This window comes from Sarcophilus harrisii, chromosome 1 (genome assembly GCF_902635505.1).
Source record: "Sarcophilus harrisii chromosome 1, mSarHar1.11, whole genome shotgun sequence".
Classification (NCBI taxonomy): domain Eukaryota; kingdom Metazoa; phylum Chordata; class Mammalia; order Dasyuromorphia; family Dasyuridae; genus Sarcophilus; species Sarcophilus harrisii.
Window position 1 is genome coordinate 433,359,801 of NC_045426.1, and position 19,030 is coordinate 433,378,830.

A 19,030-nucleotide genomic window follows, 5' to 3' on the forward strand; every position below is an offset into this window, starting at 1 on the left:
TGTACCAAATGAATGCATAAGGGATTGTATGAATTTCTATTTTCCTGATCATCAATTCTGCATTTCAGAACAAGTCAGGTTTCAACAAAGAACGTATTCAATCTGCTCTACAACAAAGATCTAGATTTTTTTTTTTTATCATATTGGTGAATTACATTAACCTTTTAAAAATGAGATTCTCCTCACATCTTACCTAAAGTTTTCTTTTTCTAAACCAAAGTTTAAGAATGTCCCTATTCATTTCTTTTAAGTGGCATATCATACAGAATTTGTAACTCATGAAATGCACCAGATCCTTCAAATACTGTCTCAGACATCTAGTAACTATATGACCATGGACAAATTACTTATCTGTTGTCTGTCTCAATTCCCTCTTTAAATTGGAGATAATAGTATTATTTAATACATGGAGTTGTTTTAGAATCACTATAATTAAAGTAAAATGCTGTGTAAATATCCAAGTGATAGATACAAAAATGATGATATGTAAACAGTTTGTAGAATTGTGACAAGGGTCCTTCCCCTGGGGATATATAATCTATCATGAAACAGTCTAACAATGGTGGGTGAGTTTGCAAAAAGAAGGTTTACAACCAACTCTCTCAAAAATGATGATTTTATAATGCTAATTTATGTGCTAATTAAATAAAATGTTTCAAAACAACCTTCGAAATTATCATTTTCTCCATCATTTTCTTAAATTTATACTGTTAATAAAATGAATGATAAATTTGCTTTGAAGCATTTGTTGGTTTCTTAAATTTAAATGCTCATACTGACTCTTTCACAGTTGATCCTTGTATGCCAATATAAATTGGATCCAGTATATTCCTGCTTATAAAAGCCCTTGAATAGCACAATATCTTTTTTAATTGGCTGTAATAAAAATAATATAAATAATGCATCCCCCAAATATATTTTTGACAAACTTTCATTTAAAAACAGCCGCACCAGGAATAGTAACAGTAAGACAAAAAATCTTGTTTATTCCCATAAATAAGTAAAGTAGTGTGGTATTTATCCTAGACACTAGTAGATATATAAGTTCTGTTTGCAAGAAAATGTCAGTGCTCTATGTCATGTAACAACTTTGATGATCAACTGAACTTTCCAAAAATTTCTGATCATTGGAACCACTAAAATTTTTTTTGAACTCAAGGGAGATCATGAAAATAGAAACTCCTATATGAGAAACTTAGTAACAGTCATTCATGGCCATTTATTGAGAACCCATGAAAACTATGTAATGATAATAGGCATTACATTGATAAACATATAGATTATTTTAAATTATTTCTCCTTTAAATGATACTTTCTTACAAAACATGTACCACATGAAATTTTTCAGTGTCAATATACTAAGATGATTACTTTAGTTTAAACTTAATATTTGAGTTACATGAAAGCTTGATTTTGAAAAATATTAATCCACAAAAGATGGGAAATTTAAACAATAATTTTATGAATGGATATGCGTTATGTTCTATTATTAAATCCTTGATTCAGCAGTATTTTTAGGATTTTTCTATTTATGCTTGAATTTCTATTCTTCACTTTTTTTTTTGAGAAAAGCTTCCTTTTTAGATTCAACCCTGTAATTTGTGACATAGAAAAATTTCTTGATATAGCAATTAGTGTTAATTGCAGTTTTTTAGTAAACTTCCCTTTGTCTTCTTTTCCCCTCCCTTCCATTTGTTCAAGTGATAAGCCAATTGTGGTAACTTATTTTTGGAGACTCAGCAGGTATTGGATCAATACCAAAGATTTATAGCTAGTTAATGAAAACTTAAACCCATTTATATATTTGAAATTATACTCCATGAGGTGTGTGCTACTATGAGTTCCACCTACTAATAATTTCCTCAAATATGATTTAAAATGATACTTCAAAAACTTCCACTGTCTGGAATCCCTTAGATCTTTTGTATCTGGAAAAATCTCAGACCATATAAATTCCTTCATATATAGTTTTATTATATGAATTGGTAGCATTAATTTGAAGCCTGACAAGGTTCACACCAAAAAATTATTAGGGATTGATAGTATGTTCAATCACAAATATTATGATCTCAGAAAAGATAACATATCATTATTATTTAATTTTTTCCTGAATTTATCTGTTATCAGTTTTGTTTTCCATTTTTGATATTTAAATGTAAAACAAAATTGAATAAGCTACTTTTCTTTAATTTGCCTAGTTATTTAGTTTCTGATTTTAGTAATTGCATATTTAATATTGACTTTTTGTGTTCATGGTCAGAGACTAAAAGGGGATATTTTAATATTCACACAATAACATTCACTATTTGACAGTGCCACAATATTTAGATATCTTATCCTACGTTTCCCTTTATTTCTGTTTTAGATTAAACCATGACCCTTTTCCTCACCAAAGCCAACCCCTTGTATTGACATTAGTCCAATTCCTTACATTTCTATAAAATTACTTCCTCTATTCCCTTCCACATCCTCTTTGATGTTTAATCTTTTTCTTTCTTTTAAAACATGCCTATATATTCTTCTTAAATTAATACAAAAATTAGTTTTTTTCTTGTTACCTCTGCTACATGTATTTCTCCTCTTCTTTATCATAATACTTAAAAAAAGCACACTTGATGCCTCTCTTAAATTCTCAGGCAGTCAGCCAATAAACATTTTTAAGCATCTACTATACATTAGGCACTGTATTAAGCAATAGGGATATGGGATAAAAAGATAAAAAGTAGTCCATGTTCTCTCAAGAAACTTGTATCCTACTGAGTAATACAAGATACAAACATCTATGCATAAATAAGGAATATTCTGCATAAAATTGAAATAATCAAAAATGGGGAAATGATTAGAGAAGACGTCCTGTGGAAGGTGTTTTTTCCCCTCTGTCTATGCCTTTGGATAACAAGGGAAACCAGGAAGCTTCTGCAAATCTTTTCTCTTCAAAGTGCCACATTATCTCTCAGTTGAAAAATTAAGTGAATTTTTCTCAATCCTAATTCTTTTTGACCTCTCTGCAGGCTTGAGCTGTCATGAGTTAATCAGTCAAAACTCAGCTAAAAAGCACTTATATAAAATACTTCCTGTGTACTAAGGGATTTATGGTCTTCCACTAGAGATTTTTATGTTCTATTTCCCTTTCTACCTGCCCAAGTAATTCTTTTCAGTTATCTTTGTTGATTATCTATATCATTGTCAAGTTTATTTACCTGGATCTTACTTTTTTTTTCTTTTCATTCAATATTTGGAAGAAATTAAAGAAGCTAAAGAGATCCTATGTAAGAAAACTTCAACCAAAATCAGTTATCACTTTATGAATAAATGCAGTTTTAGGGAACTGCTTGAAAGAGGACATGAAGGGTTCAAATGTCCAGTATGTGGCAGAGATGGAAACTTAGCCAAGATTTTCCTGACTTGTTATTTCTCTAATATAGTTTCAGGTTTGCTAATAAATACTAAGCTCTTCTTTTCTTTTTCTCAATTTTGACTCTTCCTGGTTTAGATATCAGTACCATATTTGTGTCACAGAAAGGATTTGGCAGTTCTCCTTCTTTACCTATTTTTACAAATAGTTTACAGTTTAATTAATTCTTTAAATGTTTGGTAGAATTCATTTATGAGTCCATCTGGCCCTGAAGATTTTTTCTTAGGGAGTTCATTAATGACTTGTCCAATTTCATTTATTCTAAAATGGGAATATTTAAGTATTTTATTTCCACTTCTGATAATTAGGATAATTTATACTTTTGTGAATATTCAACCATTTTGGTAAATTTTCATACATGTTGCCTTAGAGGTAGAAAAAATAGTTTCTAATTATTGCTTTAATTTCTTTTTTCATTGGTGGTAAATTCACGCCTTTAATTTTTAATTCTGGTGATTTTTTTTCTTTCTGATAAAATTAATCAAAAGTTTATCTATTTTAGTTTTTTTTTTGTAAAACTAACACTTAGTTTTATTTGTTATTTCACTAGTTTTCTTAGTTTCCCTTTTATTAATCTCTCCTTTGAGTTTCAGAATTTCTAATTTGTTCTTCAATTTGGGTTTTTTAATTTGTTCTTTTTCTAGCATTTTTAATTGCATGCCCAATTAATCTTTTTTTCCCTCTATTTTATTTATAAAGCTATTTAGAGAGGTAAAATTGCCCATAAAACTGCTTTGGCATCCCATAAATTTTGACATATTGTCTCATTATTGTCATTTTCTTGGATGAAATTATGGAATGTTTCTCTGGTTTGATTTTTGACCCACCCATTCTTTAGAATTATTATTTTTTTTTAAATTTCCACTTGGTTCTTAGTCTATATTTCCCTAGCCTTTTATTGACTATATATATATTTTTTTTATTGCATTTGGTCTGAAAAGAAAGCATTTACTTATTTCTGCCTTTCTGCACTTGATTATGAGGATTTTATGCCCTATTAAATGGTCAATTTTTATACAGGTGTAGAAGACCTCAGATATTGGGGAACTCTGAGAAAAGTATGCTTGAAGTAAAGATACTTATAGCAGGGTTTTAAAGCAGTGTGATTAATGAGATGATGTTTCTCTAGTTCACACATACTTAGTATGCTATAATGATGTAATCATAATGAGGTATTTAAGGGCTGAGAGGACTGGAAATAGACACATTCCATCTTTGATCATCCTCCTGGTGGCTCTCCTGCCTTCTTCACTCCTCCACTATAACCAAGGACTTGGGCTAATCCTGAGGTCTTCCAGAGAGCTACTCAGAACATTATATATAGGTATCATGTACTGCCAAGAAAAAAAGACTTTTTCCTTTCTGTCCCTATTAAATTTTCTATAGAGGTCTATCATATCTAGGTTTTCTAGGATTTTATTAATCTCCTTAGTTTATTTCTTGTTTATTTTTTGGTTAGATTTATCTGATTCAGAGAGGGGAAAGTTGAGGTCCCCCACAAAAAATAGCTTTTCTCTCTATATAACTATCTTAATTTTTTTTCTAGGAATTTGTCTACTCTACTACTTGGTGAATACACATTTACTAACATTACTATTTCAGTACTTATGGTACCCTTTATCAAGAAATACTTTCCCTCCTTATTTTTTAAAAATAAGATCTATTTTTACTTTTGCTTTATCTGATATCAGAATTGTTACCCCTGTTTTTTATGTGTCTCTTTGTGTCAAATATGTTTCTTGTAAACAACATATTGTAGGATTTTGGTTTTTAATTCATTCTGTTAGTTTTTGTTTTATGGGAGAATTCATCCCATCACATTCTGTTATAATTGCCAGCTCTGTATATCCCTCCATTCTATTTTCTTTCACGTATGCACCTTTGTTATCTCAGTTCACCCTTTCCTTAGTCTTGTGTTTTTTTTTTTCACTGACCCCACTCATTACCTTATCTCCTGTAACCTCTCCCCTCTTTTAGTAATTTTTGTTAAACCCACTCCACCCACTACCTTATCTTCTATCAGTCCTTCCCCTTTTCTCTTACCTTTTCCCCTAGTGTTTCTGCCCTCCTTTTTATTTTGTCCTTCCCTTTTCTTTTCCTCTTTTCCCTCCTACTTCTTTATTGGGTTAGATAAATATCTATATCAAACTGAATGATTTATTATCCCTTCTTAGAGTTAAAATCGATGAGATCAAGCTTCAGACAATGCCCATTCCCCTCCTTTCTTTACCTTTATTATAATATGCCTTTTGCATGTGAACTAATTTTTCTATTATATCTCCCCTTTTCTCTTTTTTTCCAATACAGGCATTTACAATAAATTTTCCTATCCCTTAATAACTTTTTTGATGTCATAATATCAGAGACCATTCGCAATCACACCTTCAGTCCATGTGATGCCCTCCCTCTTTCTGCCCCAGTAACAGATATAGTTCTCAAAAGTTACAGGTGTTGTTTTTCTATCTAGGGATGTAAACAGCTTAATCTTTAAATATATATTTTCCCCCATCTACCTTTTATGGTTCTCTTGAATCCTGTATCTGTAGATTAAATTTTCTTTTTAGTTCTTTTTTTTTTTCAATAGAAATGATTGTATGTCTCTTACTTCATAGAAGCTCCATATCCTCCCCTGAAAGTTGATGCTGAGCTTTGATGGGTACTTAATTCTTGATTGTAACTCCAGGTCTTTTGCCTTCTTGAATATGGTAATCTAGGACCTCTGATGATTTATTGTAGAAGCTGCCAGATCTTGGACTATCCTGACTGTGGCTCCTTGATATTTAAATTGTTTTTTTTTCTTGCCCATTGCAAAATTTTTCCTTGAGATTATAGTTTTCGATTTTTCACCAATGTTCCTTAGAACTTTTCTTGTGGGATCTCTTTTTAGGGGTGATAGATGAATTTTTTCACTGATTATTTCCTTCTCTAGGTCTAGGATATTTGGACAGTTTTCCATAATGACCTCTTTTAGAATGTTATATAGTCTCTCTTAATGGTCATGATATTCACATAGACCAATTATCTTTATATTATGTCTTCTGGATCTATTTTCCAGTTTGGCTGGTTTGCAAATTAAGTATTTCACATTTTCTTTAATTTTTTTTAATTCTTCTTAGTTTGTTTGACAGGTTTTTGCTATATCAGAAAATAATTAATTTCCATTTGCCCTCTTTTAGTTTTTAATGTGTAATTTTCTTCAGTTAGTTTTTGTATCTCCTTTTCCATTTCCTTTATTCTAATGATTAAATTATTTTCTTCAAAAATTTTTTCTTCCTTCTCCAAATTGTTGACTCTCTCATACATAACTCTCATTTATTTTCTCATATTTTTTTTACCGCTCTTATTTGCTTTTTGAAGTCTTTTATGAACTTTTCAAAAAAAAAAAAAGGCTCTTTGGGCTTGAGATCAATTAATTTATATAAATATTTGAGATGTCTTTTTTGGACATTCTCTTGCCCTCTGAATTTGTGGTCTACCCTATCACCAATAGTGGGTTTCTATGGTCAAGTTTCTTTTCTGTTTCTTGCTCATTTTATTTTTCTTTATTTTAATAGCCTTTCATTTAGAGGTTATATGTATGGGTAACTTTACAGCATTGACATTTGCCAAACCTCTTGTTCCAATTTTTCCCCTCTTTCCCCCTACACCCTCCCTCAGATGGCAGGATGACCAATAGATGTTAAATATATTTAAATATAAATTAGATACACAATAAGTATACATGACCAAACCATTATTTTGCTGTACAAAAAGAATCAGACTCTGAAATTTTGTAAAATTAGCCTGTGAAGGAAATCAAAAATGCAGGTGGGCAAAGATATAGGGATTGGGAATTCAATGTAATGGTTTTTAGTCATCTCCCAGAGTTCTTTCACTGGGTGTAGCTGGTTTAGTTCGTTACTGCTCCATTGGAACTGATTTAGTTCATCTCATTGCTGAGAATGGTCAGGTCCATCAGAATTGGTCATCAAATAGTATTGTTGTTGAAGTATAGAATGATCTCCTGGCCCTGCTCGTTTCACTCAGCATCAATTCATGTAAGTCTCTCCATGCCTTTCTGAAATCATCCTGTTGGTCATTTCTTACCGAACAATAATATTCCATAATATTTATATACCACAATTTATTCAGCCACTCTCCAATTGATGGGCATCCACTCAGTTTCCAGTTTCTGGCCACTACAAAGAGGCCTGCCACAAACATTCGTGCACATACAGGTCCCCCTTTCCCTTCTATATGATCTCTTTGGGATATAAGACCAATAGTAACACTGATGGATCAAAGGGTATGCACAGTTCGATAACTTTTTGAGCACATCTCCTCTTGCTCATTTTCTTCATTTATTTTGGTATTTCTTTTTTTTTTTTTTAACTTGAAGGGTGAAGCTCTGCTCCTGGAATAAAAGTGACACTGTCCTAAGCTTCTTATGTAGCTCTGAACCTTAGCTTTGATCAAAGGGGCTCCTTGTGTTTGTGGGGGGTTAACTTTGCCTGCTCTGTTCAGAAAACAGCCTTCTTTTCTGAATTTTGTCTCCTGAGCTGGGGCTGGAAGCTATCACTCTGATTGGGTCCTTTACTGAGCCAGGACTAAGGGTATTAGTTACTGATTTGCTATGATTAAGGCCCTCTCACTGGCTTTCTTAGAGTCTATTTAACCTGGACTGAACACCCTTTTCACCTCAGTAAGACTGAGTTTCTTGAATTTTATTCAATGCATCTTGAGTTGGAGAGGTTTAATTCTGTCAGACTCTGTTCAGAGGCTTGGTTTTATGTGGTTTCAAGGGACACTGGAAGAGGTCAAGTACCTTCCTAATTTTACTCAGCCATATTAGCAATGACTCAGATACTTCCTAGCTGTGTGACTTTGGCATGTCACTTAGTTTCTCTTAGTTTTCTCCTCTTAAAATTGGAATAACAACAGAATCTACTTTATAAGATTATTGCAAAGATCAAGTGAGATAAGATGAATGTATTTTGCAAACCTCAAAATGCTATGATATAAATTCCAGTTAATAGTAGTAGTAATTGTCATCATCCTTTTCTTCCTTGACTTCATTTTATCTTTATCACCTTTATTTTTATCATCATCTTCATCATCATCATTATCATCATCATCTTCATTCTCTTCCTCATCATAGAATCATCAAAACAGTAGGAGTAAATGCTGAAATATCAATTATTTAGACCATCAGGGAAATCCTTAGCTTAACTGTGAAGATTGTGTATTTTTAAATCAGCAGGAGTCAGGAATTCAGGTTAGGGGAAAATCATCAGTCTTTATTCTCAGTGAAGAAGTATTGGAGGTGGAAAAGAATCGGCGATAGCAATGTGTGCAGCTGAGTCAAGAAGCTAGCTCGACCAGCAGCCACACAACCAGCAGCTCGGAGTCTTGAACCCAGGCTCAATATCTCCCAGCTTCTCTTCCTGTCTCTCTCTCTGCCTCCACCCACCAAAATCGTCATTTCCTATACAACACATCAGGACTTGGATGGAGAGTGGGCAGGGACCATTCTTTATCCAATCATGTATATTAATAGAGTATAGCCCAATTACTATTTAGCCTCACATACTTGGGACCTCAGTGCATCACCTCAAACCTCAGCCCATTACATCTCCCGTTTTTTTTTTATTTTAGAACACAGGTGGTCATGCCATCCCTGACTCCTCAGCGAGGTCAGAGCCCCCAAGGGGAGGTGATCACAGCCTCCGTAACTTCTCAGGGAAGGAGGTGAAAGCACCAAAAAGGAGGTCATCACAGACTCCCTGACTTCTCAGAAAAGGTGGTGAAAGCACTGAAAAGGAGATGATCACACCCTCCCTGACATCTCAGGAAGGGAGATGAAAAACACCAAAGGGAAGTGGGGGTTGCTAGCGGGTTTCTGGGCTGAAGGGTCTTATTATGCACAAACCCATCAGCATGGGAGGTATTACACAAGAACATAGCAATAACACAGAGGCTATTAGGGATGACCCTCCCCTCAGTCAGTGCAGGCTCGATGTGGTGTAACACATGAATTGTACACACAAGTAGCAGCATAGCAAACTATATAAATCAACATGGTGTTGGAAAAGATCACCAGAAGTCCTAGAAGGAGGGTATGTAAACAACAGTCACACATACACCTTCTTCAGCATCCAAGAGATAGTCCAAAACCAATCTATTGTCCATTGCTTCACATGTCAGGGAATCCAATGATCCCCCTGAGTTTTTGAAGTCCTGCAAAAGTCTTTTTATGTGTTAGGGAATCCAATGATTCCAGCATATTTTGAAGTGTTGTTACAGTCTTATCATTTCTCAGAGAATCCAATGACTCCTGAGAGTTTTCAAGTCCTATGTCTCAGAGAATCCAATGATTCCTGAGGGTTTTGAAGTCCAACAATCTTTGATGTCCATGAATCAAACGCCATAACTGCCACGCTCTTTCAATGGTGAGCACAATCAGCAACAGAACCACCCGATATTTCTTGGGTCTTCTCCTTTGTTTCAAGGGTCTGCTCTGTCTCTCTGCAATGGACAAGGTGAATATGGCTCGTTGGCACCCATCTGATTCCTTCTCCACCTGTAGAGATACAAGCAAACCCCTCTCCCCAAAGCAGTTAGCTTATCTGGTCCTTTCCATTCACCACTTTCTGGGTCTCTCCACATCACCTGGCGATTAGCTAAAGATAGTGGAGCTGCTTGCACTGGACACTGACGTTCCGGTGGGTTATAAAACCTGTCTGCCGGAGCCAGTGCATCTTTGTTAAAAATCAAGAAGTTAATAGTATAAAGAGCTAGATTTAGAAGTTCTCTAGGGTTACCTGTGGCTCCCCCTTTCTTTTGTTTTTGGAGGAGCGGCTTAATGTCTCTGTTTCTCCTCTCCACTATTGCCTGTCCTTGAGGATTAAAAGGTATGCCCGTGGTATGTAAAATCTTATACTGTGCACAAAAGTGTGCAAAATGTTTTGAAGTATGAGCAGGACCATTGTCTGTTTTTATTGCTTGTGGCACACCCATAATGTCAAATGCTTGTATGAGGAATTCAGTGACCACTCGGGCTGTCTCTTTTGCTGCTGGCATTGCAAAGTGAATCCCGAAAAGGTGTCTACCACAACATGGATGAAAGACAGACGACCAAAAGATTTATAATGGGTCACATCCATTTGCCAGATTTCATTGGGTCTCAAACCACAAAGGTTCTTCCCTGGAGGCAGTGTAGGAGCATGGAAAGGAAGGCAAGCCATACAGACTTTTACTATGCTCCTGGCTTCCTGTCTTGTTATTCCAAATTGTAAACGTAAGGCTCGAGCAGCCTGATGATATTTAGAATGAGATGCCTGAGCTTCTTGGAACAAAGGGATATTGACCAACATAGTTAGAAGGCTATCTGCCTTTGAATTGGCATCAAATATGGGACCTAGAAGTCCACTATGAGAATGGACGTGTAATATATAGATCTTACCTGGATGCTTTCTCACTTGCTCTTGAAGTTTCTTAAAGAGCTGATATATATTAGAGGCTGCAAATTTTATTTGGGCTGTGGCAATTCTTTGTACCACACCTACTGAATAGGCCGAATCAGATATTATATTTATGTATCCTGGATAATAAGTAAGGGCTAGAATGATTGCTTACAATTCATGGACTGAAAAGGAGTTCTGACTACTCTCTTTATAGTTAGATCATGAGAGTACATAGCACAAATACTATGTTTGGATGCATCTGTGAAGATAGTTGGTCCTTTAAGAGGAACTTTAGAAACTTTTTCTTCAAGAATCCATTGCCAATTATGTAATAGTTTAGTTATCTTTAATGGAGACCCATGTAAAAAATTTGGAGCCAAGGCTAATAAAATTTGACACTCTGGGATGGTCTCACAACACACATTAATTTGTGTATTGGGATAAAGGTGTATATCTTGTCAGGTCTTGTCCCAGATAATTGTACTGCTCGTTTAGTGGCCTTTAATAAAATTCTATCCACAAGCACTGGGTAGGGCGTAAGGCTTTGATCTGGTTGTGCCGGGAGGTTCACCCACTCTATCACACTGTGTCCTTGATGAAGGACTACTGTGGGTGCCTCTTGTGTGGCAAAAACTGATATCTCCAAGGGTTTTTGAGTGACTCTTTCAACCACCTTGGATAAAGCCAGTTCAACTTCTCTCAAAGCCTTTTGAGCTTCTTTTGTAAGATGGCGTGGTGAGTTTAAAGCACTGTCTCCCCTTAAAATGTCATATAACGGTTGTAACTGATAGGTAGTCAAACCTAACACTGGTCGCATCCATTGGATATCTCCTATCAATTTCTGAAAATCATTCAATGTGTTTAGCTTTTCTGTTCTTAAGGAGAGTTTTTGAACTGTAAGCACCTTAGGGTATACTTCATATACTAAATATTGAAAAGGAGCATGTCTTTGAATTTTTTCTGGTGCTATGTATAATTTGTAATTCCTTAGTGTTTCTATGGTCTTTTGTAGACATGCCTCTAACATTTGTTCCTCAGGTGCACATCCCAAAATGTCATCCATGTAATATAATAGTATAACTTTTGGGAATGCTTTTCTTACTGAAGCAAGAGCAGCAGCAACATACATTTGACACATAGTAGGGCTGTTTTTCATTCCCTGTGGCAAAACTGTCCATTCATATCTTTTATAAGGCTCAGCTAAGTTAACGCTGGGCACTGAAAAGGCAAATCTTTTCATATCCTTCTTATCCAGAGGGATAGAATAGAAACAATCCTTAATATCTATGACCCAAAGAGGCCATTCTCTAGGCAACTGAGTAGGAGATGGAAGTCCAGGCTGAAGAGTTCCCATAGTTTCCATCTGTTCATTCACTTTTCTTAAATCCGTTAACATCCTCCATTTTCCAGATTTCTTTTTCACAACAAACACTGGGGAATTCCAAGGACTTAGAGAAGGTTTTAAGTGTCCTTGGTCAAGCTGCTCCTGTACTATATCTAATAAGGCCTGAATTTTATCTTTACTTAAGGGCCACTGCTCTATCCACACTGGTGTATCAGTTTTCCATTGGATAGGAACAGGTGAAAGTGTTGGCAGGCCTTCAACAGCAGCCCTGCTTAAAAAACCAAAGTACTCATTTTTAACCCTAATTGCTGTAAAACATCTCTTCCCCACAGATTGATGGGGATTTTTTCAACTATAAAAGGAGTAAAAACTCCTGTTTTGCCTTCAAAAGTCCATCTCATAGGGGCAGCACTAACTTCTGCTGCTATTGATCCTCCTTCACCAGACATGTAGGTGTCTGCTTTAATCTTTGGCCAGTAACTGGGCCAGCTGGCACCTCTAATGACCGTCTGATCTGCACCAGTGTCTACCAATCCTTCCAATGGAAGGCCATTTATATAGATTGTGAGCATAGGTAGGTCAGTTTTTACAGCTGCTGTGCAATAAATTTCTGGATTTTGTGATCTGGAATCAGAATCTGGGTGACTATCACCAGGCTGCTTATTAGGATTCTGTATGAGTAAACCTGATGCTACTATTTCTCCTGGGTGATAAGTCACACATTGTCTGCCTGTATTGGTGACTGGGATATTATCTACACATTCCCCAGTTTCCCACATCAGTATGTGGATGGACACTGTTTTGTACGTACTCTCAGGAGGTAAAATGGTCAAGCCTACTGTGCCTGGAGGCAAGGGATCCATAGGCTGGAGAGGAACAGATTTCACCTCTCCAGGGGGTATTTCAGCTGTCTCAGCTGCATATAACTCTATTCTCCCTAATTGTAATCCCTTTCTCCCACCAGGTTGCTTCGTGGCTGATTGATTGTGTAATCCCTTTCTGCCATCATATGGCTTCTTGGCTGATTGGTCATATTGGGGTACTGGCTGTCTAGGCACTCTCTGGGTGCACCATTGGCTGCCATCATGCCCCAAGTTTTTTTTGCCTGGGGCCCTGGGGCTGGGCCCCTCATCCCGTTTCCCTGAACCTGTCTACATTCTGAGGCCCAATGGAAGCCTCTGTTGCATTTTGGACATGGGGTGCTGGGTCTTGTTCTCCCACCCTGTCCTCTCACTCTGCCTCTATACCAACATTGAGCTTTCAGATGCCCTACTTTACCACACTGAAAGCATTGACGTGTCTCTCTAGAAGTCCCTTGCCAGAAGGGACCCTGTCTACCCAAGTTGGGATCTTGGGAAGTCTGCATCATAGTCTGGCTATAAAGGCATTTGTACCCACTGTGGCACAGCATCTTATGAACTCCTCTAAAGGAGCATCCTTGCGCAGTCCTAGTATAATCCTTCTGCACACCTCATTAGCATTTTCCTTAGCAAGTTGCCTTATTAAAACATCTGTTGATGGATTTTCCCCATTATTTCTTGTGATAGCAGTCTGCAAACGTCCCACAAAGTCAGCAAAGGGTTCATCTGGCCCTTGCGTCATTTTTGTGAAGGCCTCACCTTTGTAATTTTTATTGTGAATCGAAGCCCACGCTTTGATAGCATTAGCAGCAATTTGCTCATATGCTGCTACTGAATAATTAATCTGTGCTCTGATGTCTGCATATGGACCTATACCTTGTAGTAGGTCATAGGTGATCACAGCATGAACAGCATTTTGACTATTTTGTTGGGCTTGTATCCTACAGAACTCACTATATTCAGAAAGCCACATGTAATTTTGTCCAGGTTCTAGGCATACCCTTGCTATAGATTTCCAGTCATCAGGAGTCAAGATTTCAAAAGCCAAATTCTGTAATAGCATCTTAACATAATCTGATGTAGCCCCATAAAGAGTGTAAGCCTTTTTAAGATCTTTAATGATTTCTATGTTAAAAGGGGCGTATCTTCGACTTTGTTGACCGGAGGCATTAAACTGGGAAATTACAGGAAACCTAAGTGGCTGGAGCTCCCGGATGTCCAAGCCCTTTTCTTTCTTTGGCCTTCATTAAGCCCTCTTGCAGTCTACTCAACTACTCAAAATTGGTGCTGTCACTACCCCCCCCACTGCCCCTCTTCACTCCATCCTGGAAGGTGGAGTTGATGGAGATGAGTCAATCACTTGCTCCTGAGGTTGGGCTGAAGCTGCCTTCTGAGGTGGAAAGTCACTACACCCTTGCTCACTTAAGTCTCCATGCCCTGTGGGGATATGGTCATTAATCTCTTCATTGTCTTCCTCCTTAATATCATGGCTAATTTGAGAAGGAGTAGAAGGAGCCACAGGTTTTTTCTTTCTTCTAGGGATAGGGTTTCTTAGTGCTAACTGAATTATATTGTATAAATAAAATGCCTCAATGGAAATTGAATGAGGACCATTTTCTCTGAAATACATGGACATCTCTTGTCCAACCAGGGACCAGTTATCTCGAGAGATCTGCTCCTCCTCTACGAACCAAGGGGAGATGCAGTTTAATGTACCCACAAGTCTAGCTACTTGTTTCCAAGTTATAAGTAGCCCTTGTCTTTCTATCAGCTTAAGCATGCTTTCTATAACACCACTCTTGGGTGGGGTTGGGGCCGGGATGGAGAGTCTTTAGCTAGCATTTGTCCCATTTTAGCCAAAAAAATATTACTGGTTTAGTTTTTAAGAAAATAAGTTCCTTATTTGTCTATTAACAATACTCACCCAAGTTCCTGGTCATTGGAGACTTCTTCAGTCCTTGGTTCCCACTGTTGGGCGCCAAATGTGAAGATCGTGTATTTTTAAATCAGCAGGAGTCAGGAATTCAGGTTAGGGGAAAATCATCAGTTTTTATTCTCAGTGAAGAAGGATCGGAGGTGGAAGAGAATCGGCGATAGCAACGTGTGAAGCTGAGTCAAGAAGCTAGCTCGACCAGCAGCCACACAACCAGCAGCTCGGAGTCTCGAACCCAGGCCCAATCTCTCCCAGCTTCTCTTCCTGTCTCTCTCTCTGCCTCCACCCACCAAAATTGTCATTTCCTATACAACACATCAGGACTTGCATGGAGAGTGGGCAGGGACCATTCTTTATCCAATCGTGTATATTAATAGATTATAGCCCAATTACTATTTAGCCTCACGTACTTGGGACCTCAGTGCATCAACTCAAACCTCAACCCATTAAACTTAACATATACACACAAACACACACACATAATGCATACCTTTGCATACACACATAAGCATATACTTACATATATGTATATATAAATAGGAATATACTGATAAGGATAAATATATACTAATGCACACATGTATGTATTTGTATATCATCCAGCTTAGCAAAAAAAAAAAGAGTAGGTTATTCTATGACATTCACAAGAGTGTCTGTTACTTACTACTGGCAATATTCTTGACAGAATCTTACTTAATAGGCTGATCCTTCACAGAAGATGATCATCTACCCAAGAGGCAGTGTGACTTCAGAAAAGATCAAGGAATGGTTAATATGATGTTTGCTGCCTCACAACTCGAAGAGAAATGCCAGGAAGAGAGAAGTGTAGACACAATGTTTGATAATCTGTGGCCTTTAATACTCTTAAGCATCAAGGTTTGTGGGAGATCATGGTAAAAACTGGATCCCCCGAGAATTTCCACAGTATTATGCATATAATCAGTTATGGTATGCTTGTATAAGTTCTACATAGTGAACAATGCTCTTGTATTTTCCTAATCAATGGGTTAAAGCAGGACTGAGTCTTGTTTGTTTTCAGTGTGTTGTCAGGTACCTTCAATAAGGACAGAAATATCATCTAAATTGTACATTATTTAACGTGAAATCCTTACAAGCCAAGAGATACACTGAGGAAGAGTTGGTTTTTGACTTTTTATCGGCAGATGATTCTGAACTCAATTTTACTCTGAAGGTGAGATGTAACAGAGTACACTGCTTATGCTAATTTTGGCCTGATAAGTAACACCAAGAAAACAAAAAGTCCTCACCATCCACCATCACACCATACAATTTGTAGAATCATTAAATACAGCAAATGGAGAAATTTTGAATATTGTGGATGAGTTAATTTATGTTGGAAATATACTTTGCCTGGGTATAATATATATGATGAGACTGACAAATTCATTTCCAGAGATAGATGATTGTTAGGCTCCAAAAAAAGTGTGGGAGAGAAGTTATATAAGGCTGTCAAGCAAACAATATCTACAGAGACATTTTGCTGACATCAGTTGTTGTATACCAGCACCATGTCACGAAATTGAATCATTTCTATTTGAATTATCTCAGAAAGATTGTGAAAATCACTTGACAAGATAAGGAGTAGAGAATGAGATTCTTTCTCAACCTGAACTTTCAAGTATACTGCAGAAAGATCAAATCCAAAGAGGTGAACACATTTTTTGAATTTCAAACATACTCTTCCCTCAAAGACTAGTTCATGGAGAATACACATATAACAAATATTTGTATGGGGGTCATAAGAAGCAATTTAAATACACTCGGAAGTTTTCTCTGAAGTATTTTGAAATTTTTTGAGACATTGGAAACACTGTCAGAGTCATGATCACATCAAAGAAGACTCTGTGCTCTATGAGCACTGCAATAACAAAAAAGAAATATATGATGTTCAAATTTAGAATCTCTATTCCAAGGGTCCATATGGACCATTTATGTGTGATCCTTGGAAGAACATTTTAAACTTGAATTGGTCTAACCAGTCATAGTAAAACATACTATGTCTTCAACTTGATGTGATGAAGCCATTTGGGTACTTTTTGAGCAGAGAGGAAAACAAGCAAGCAACCAACTATACACACATATTTGTGCGTATATGTATTTTTTTTTTATATATATATATATATATATATATATATATATTCGAGAAAGAGAAAGAGATCTGCATAATAAAAATAACCTACAGAGGTTTATTTAATACTTTAAGAAATTTACTTTAAGATACTTTAAGAAATTACTTTAAGAAATTTAATACTTTAAGAATATATAATATATTCTTTACTTTAAGAATACTTTAAGAAAATTAAATAATTATTCTATAAGGAAAAGAGTAGTACCAGCAAGTATTGATATGATATTTTAATGTGTGTGAAACATTTATGACTATATCACTTAATACCTATAATTACCATGGTATTTTAGTGCTATTCTTTTCTCCATTTTGCAGGTTGGGAACCTGAGAAAGGCTGAGTCAGCAATTTGCCCATGGTCATATAACTAGTAAGTAGCTAAAGCCAAATTTGAATTTAAGTCTTCCTTGGAAGTATAAAAATTTGTGACAAAAAAAGAAAGTAGGTTACTCACATGTAAGAGTAAAGGATGGAAAAGAAATAACTTTAATAACCCATTGAAAGTTATGTTTAAAAATCTAGAGTATGATTTCTGAAATCAGATTTTTTATAGGTAGTATATGAGAGAATATGGATAAGAATTGCAAAAATTTAGAACATGTTCACACTGATGGAAGAAATATTCACATTGAGACCACAGATTCTCTGCAATATGAATCAAAATAAATAATATTCTCTTATCCCTTAAAAGATAAAAAAAACTTTCATAACAGATTGATATCTTGAAATGAATTCAGAAATTGTCTAATTTAATCTTATCTCTAAAATTCAGAGATGACTGACTTGCACATGGTCAAACAGAGTAATGGTAATGCTGGAATTCAAATCTACCTTTTCTAAAACTAAACTGAAAAAAACTTTTCAAGTTATGTGTTTCTCAATTTCCTATCATAAATACATTAAAAAAAGACAATGAAGTAAAGTATGATACTAACCTCTTTAAGGATTTTTTTTTCAACTTTTCACCAATAGGCCCAATCCAATATGTAGAATATTTTTTAAAGACTTACTACATACATGTCAAGCACTCTGCACTACATCCATAATTAATAAAACGAAACCACTTCCCTCAAGGAACTTAAATTAACATTTTAAAAGGAAACTTAAGAACCTTAAAGGGGAAAATAATATAATTGAGGAACAAAAGTTGTGAGAGGAGTTAGGACAACAAAAGGTACCTGGACAAAGGGCATCTTGTACCTGGAGTTAAAACCAGGTAAAGAACCCAATATATAATAATGATAGGTATGTAAAGAAAGAACTATGTAGCAGAAAAAGTTTGTACCTTAAAGCAGAAGGGTTCTTTTCAAATCCTGTTAGCAACTACTCACAATTACAATGAATGGCAAGTTACTTAAGGTCTCTAAGCATTAATTTGACACTTGTAAAAATTGCATCATATAGCAATTGTGGCCATGAATTTAAAAGACACTTCTTTGGAAGGAAAGCTATGGGAAATCTGAACAGTGTATTAAAAATAGATATGTCATCTCTCTATCAAAGGCTAAGATAGCCAAAATGTTTGTTTTGTCAATAAAATGTATTGCTATGAGTGTTGGCAATAAGGAAAGCTGAATGTTACAACATTGATTTTGAATCATGGTGTTGGAGAAGTTGTTGAGAGACCCTAAATCAGAAAATAGAATAAATTAATCAATGCTTAAAGAAATAATTCTGGCTATTCATTAGAAAGACAAATACTGAAACTGAAAGTTAAAACATTCTCTACCCAATAAAAATAAAGGACTTACTAGAAAAGACCTTGATATTTACAAAGATTGAAGGCAAGAGGAGATGATAGAGGATCAGATGGATAGATATCATCATGGAAATAATTAACATGAGATTAGGAAGACTTTAGGAGAGATTGGAAGACAGAGGAACCTTT